Genomic DNA, 5,337 nt, shown 5'->3' with positions numbered 1-5,337 from the left:
AAGAAGACGTTGAGTGGAGGGCCCCTTGGATGATCCCTAATGATTTTGTACCAATGTGGAGACTTCAACTAGGTCTCTCTACTCGAGATATGGAGAGCTACTAGATACGCTCCTCTACTTGTATTGAGACAGTATAGATTAGGACAATTCATATCGGCAATGCAAGGTTTGGCTCAGTGTGAGTTTGTATACAAAGGTGATAATTACAAGAAGGTTCGTCAAATATCGAACACTTGGAACCAAATCCACAAAATGAAAAGATTTACTGCAAATCCCATGACGACCTCCGAGTATGATTGGTGATGGGGTAAAAGAGTCAATGACAATGTCCCTATGTCAAGTCCAGAAAACACTTGGCCAATAGAAGAACACTTACAAGTAATCCTTTCTGAGTTGGAAACTATAAAGCAAGACTTTGAAAAGAGGCGTTCGGAGTTGGAAAAAAAGATAGAACAGTTGGAAGAAGAAAAGATGCAGCTAGGATTAGACGTCGAATCCAAAAGTTAGAAGTTGAGAAAATGAAAGAACAAGGTTGATGAAAACTTAGACAGTTTAAAAAAGATTATAAGAAGATGCGTTTGTCAATTAGGACTGTCGGGTTGGGTAAAACATCGGAGCAATGGTGGCAAGAGATCAAAGAAGAAAAGATTAGGGCTGATTAGTGGGAAAAGAAATTCCAAGATGCTCGAGTTTGAGAAGATGCTCTAGAAAGGGATTTGTTAGAAAGCTAAAATGAAAAGGTTGGATTAAGAGCCTGGGTAGCAGAATTAGAAAAGTCACTGCATCAATATCGTAGTCGCAACTTCCCAATTGAGTTAAAAGCAAGACTAAATAAGATTGAAGAGTTGAAGAGAAAGATAGAAGAGCTTGAGACCGCATTGTAAATTTGTAAACTTCGAGTTGAACTTCTAGAAACGAACAATGAACACTGGAAGAGCAATTCCAATGCTCTCAATGTCAGATTAGAGATAGAGATCACATCATTGGTGAAGCTGTAACTCAAGTACGGGAAGTAGCTGACCATTTGCAAACCTTAACAGTTCAAGCTGACATGTTGAGCTTAAAATACGAATTAGAATCAGATCGGGGTTGAGAATTAGCTTGGCTTCTTAGGAAAGTCAAGGCTTTGAGTATTAGGGTAAGGTCGTATATGTAAAATGTATCTGTTTTATGTAAGGAGATTTGTTTTCTAGTAAAGTTATTCTAATAGAATTGAATCAAAATCAATGCCCCCTTTTTGCATTCATTTTCCATTTATCAGGATTGCATTTCATCATATGCATTAAGTTTCACATAAAATACCCTAATTAACTAAAATTGCGGCAGTTACCCTAGAAACCAACAAGAATTTGCCAACTAAATATCGTTACGGTACCCGCGGTAAAACTAAAGCCATGGATCAAAGGTTAAAGAGATTAGAACAAATTTAGAAAGACATGCAAGATCAGTTGCAAGCCCAGCTGTAGGAACAATTAGCTAAGGTACAACAAGACATGAGGGTCAAATACAAGAGTCCCAACGAAACATGATAAGTCAGTTGACCCAGTTGCTGGCAAGAGGGACTGAAAAAGGGAAAAGTACTGTAAATAACTTTAGGGATGATAATGAAGACCCTATATACCCCCTAGGCTTTACCCCAGTAAATGTCCAAACCTAGCCAGTTACATATCCACGAAGGGTACCCGTTACCATAAGACCTCAATAATATTAAGTCGACACTTCAGCACTAGTGAATTACTCAACAGGTTCAGGTTCTAACCCCGGGGATATTCTGTCTAACCCAATTGTTCCCGATTTAGACGACATGGCCAAAATGGATAGAGCAAAGGTATAATTGCCAAAACAACTAGAAGATCGGTGCAAGTGGTTGGAAGAAAAAGTCAGAGCTATGGAGAATGTCGATTACCTTTGCGGGGTTAATGCTAAAGAGTTGAGCTTAGTCCCTGACCTAGTGCTCCCACCAAAATTCAAAACTCCAGAATTTAAAAAATATAATAGAACTAGTTGTCCTGAAGCTCATATCACAATGTTCTGCCGAAGAATGATGGGATACGTCAATAACGACCAATTGTTAATTCACTACTTTCAGAGTAACTTGACCGGGGCAGCCGACAAGTGGTACAACCAGTTAAGCCGTGCTAAAATCAACTCATAGAAAGACTTGACACAGGCTTTCATGAAACAATACAGCCATATGACCAACATGACGCCCGATAGAATTACACTGTAAAACATAAAAAAGAAGCCAAGTGAAAGCTTTAAGCAATATGCTCAGAGATGTAGAGAGGTGGCAACGCAAGTCCAACCACCTCTTCTGGAGAAGGAGACAACAATATTTTTCATAAACACTTTAAAAGCCCCGTTCATTAACCATATGTTAGGAAGTGCTACCAAGAGCTTCTTAGATATAGTAATGTTCGGAGAGATGATTGAAAATGCAGTAAAGAGTGGAAAAATAAATGTGAGAGAAAAAGCTAAAAGATCAGCCCTGAGAAAGAAAAAAAAATGAAGTGAATAACGCGAGTGTGTATAATAAAGGTTATTCAAAACCGGTCACTGTAGGCTAACCAATGACCGTAACAACTAGCCATTAAGGCCCCTCAAGGTAATAATCTAACTCAAGACCAAACACAAAAAAAACTCCAATTTACACATATCCCAATGACATGTAGAGAATTATATCAAAATTTTTTCGATGCGCATGTAGTATCCACATTTTACTTGAAACTCATACAACCTCCGTTCTCAAAATGGTATGATGCGACTGCTCAATGCGAGTACTATGCAGGAATAACGGGACACTCAATTGAGAACTGCACTGCATTTAAAAAGTTGATTGAAAGGTTCATCAAGATAGGGATCGTAAGGTTCGATGATCCATCGAGACCTAATGTGGTAGGAAATTCGTTACCCAGTCATTTAGATCAATGGGTAAACGCGATAATTGAGAGTGGGGAAAAGAAGACCAAAACTGATATTACGGAAGTAAGATCCCCATTAAAGAAATGATAAACATGAGATTAATCGTTCAAGATTCGGAGAAGGTACCCAAAATACTGAGAAGCTACTGTGAGTTCCACGTGAAGAAGGTCATGAGATTCAGGAGTGCACTGAATTCAGAGCTTTTGCGCAAGGTCTGATGGATAAAAAAAGAGTTGGAATTCTTTGAAGATGTCAAAGAATTTAGAGATATTTGCGCTTTAGAGGAAGAATCAAAGGAGAAGGTCCACAAGGTCAACCACCCAGTGGTGATTATTTCACAACCAAGAAATAATGAAGTGGGAGCACAAGTTACACCGAGAGTCATAATTCAGAAACCCGTGGCCTTTCTCTACAAGGAAAGTAAAAGGGTTCATGAAATTATGACTGCAACGTGATGATCCCAGGAGAGGAAAACTCGATTAGCATTTCAGAAGAGAGCCAGGATGTTGGTTTCTACATGCGCAGTGGGAGGCACTATGACCCTGCAAATACAAGAACTGAGCCTGTTAAAGGAAAAACCCTGGCAGTTGAGTATAAGAAAGAAAAAACGATTAGGCTTAAATCACATATTAACGAGCCAGTAACTGAGAACAAGGCTAAAGAATTCCTGAAATTCTTGAAGCATAGCGAGTATAGTGTTGTAGAACAGCTACACAAACAACCAGTACGCATATCAATACTAGCCTTGCTCTTGAGCTCAGAGACGCATCGTAGCGAGTCGATGAAAGTGTTGAATGAAACTTATATCGCTAATGATATCTCTATGAACAAGCTAGACCGTCTGGTTAACGATATAACTGCTGACAATTTCATATATTTCAAAAATGATGAAATACCTCCAGAGGGCATGGGATCCTTGAAGGCCTTACATATTACTACCCGCTACAAAGGATATACATTGCCAGGGGTGTTAATCGACAATAGATTTGTGCTAAACGTCTTACCTCTTTCTACAGTGAACAGATTACCAGTAGATAGCTCTCACGTGAAGACGTGTCAAAATATACTGAGATCATTTGATGGTACAGAAAGGAGGGTAATGGGAAGGATTGAAATACCTCTCCTAATTAGTCTGAACACATATAAGATAGACTTTTTGGTGATGGATATCAAGCCCTCTTATAATTTATTGTTGGGTAGACCTTGGATTCACTTGGCTGGGGCAGTACCGTCGTCACTACACTAAAAATTGAAGTTGGTAATGGAGGGTCGACTGGTGATAATAAATGCTAAAGAAGATACCATCGTATCTGTAACTAGTAACGTACCATACATAGGAGCAGATAATGAGGCAATAGAATGTTCCTTTCAATCACTGGAATTTGTTAATACAACTTTCATTGTCGAAAGAAATAAGATTCCAGTACCAAGAATATCTAAAACCACAAAGATGGGCCTGTAGTTAACGGTTGGAAAAGGAGCCTTACGTGGAAAAAGACTCAGAAAATGTAACGACCCGATAGTCATGAGTGTTAGAAAGTACATTTTCGAGGCTCCATTTGTAACGTCCTGAATTTTAGGCCTAGAAGTATTGGGCCTTGAGCAAGGGAACGATTAGGAAGCTAAGCATAAAAGTTTATGTGAGCTAGGAAATGACACAAAAGTATGTTTGTTTTAGTGGTTAAGGGTCCTGAGAGGAATTAGAAAAATCTTGGGTTCAAACTTGAACCTTAGTAAAAAATTTGGTTTTAAGTGGATAAAACCCTGGATGCTTGGATGTAGGCCTTTTAAATTATTGTGTTAAAAAATGTCATAAGGTTACAAGGAACCTGGACTTTGGCTTTAGACCTTTTTATTAATTGAAGATAAAATGTGACACAAAAAGAGCCTGTGGTCCAGTGGTAGGTAGCGTGTTTCTAATGTTAGGGGACTTGAGTTCGAGTCCTGGTTTGCGCAATAAGGGGATCAATTTTTTATACCTTGCACGGCTAGAGTTTGTCTTGCAGTAAAATTCTGATTAATGAGATGTTGGAGTGATATGTGGAGGATTTCAATGAGTGGATTAGAGGAGAGATCTTAGGGGGAAAAAAGGGAGTTTAAGTTGTCGAAGGTTGTTGTCGAATTTGCTAAGGGAAAAATAGAGTATCCAATTTTGGTTATTATCCTAAGTGCTGGTATTCTTTTCATATGTTTAGTGGCCGAATACTATATTTCCGGGAACTCTCTTCTTTACTTTTTGGTGCAACGTGAGTTACTTTTTTGGTCTATTATGTAAAAGTCGAACCTTCTTTTACCATTCGGGTGCCTTGGGCAACTTGGTTTCTTTTCTCTATTAGCTGAATACCCATTTTCTTTTCTTCAATCACTTCACACTGTTAGCCAAATCTCTACTCATCATTTTTTTTCTTTCTCCAT

Source organism: Gossypium raimondii, chromosome 7, assembly GCF_025698545.1.
Source record: "Gossypium raimondii isolate GPD5lz chromosome 7, ASM2569854v1, whole genome shotgun sequence".
NCBI classification, from domain to species: domain Eukaryota; kingdom Viridiplantae; phylum Streptophyta; class Magnoliopsida; order Malvales; family Malvaceae; genus Gossypium; species Gossypium raimondii.
Note: the sequence above shows the minus strand (reverse complement) of the source record.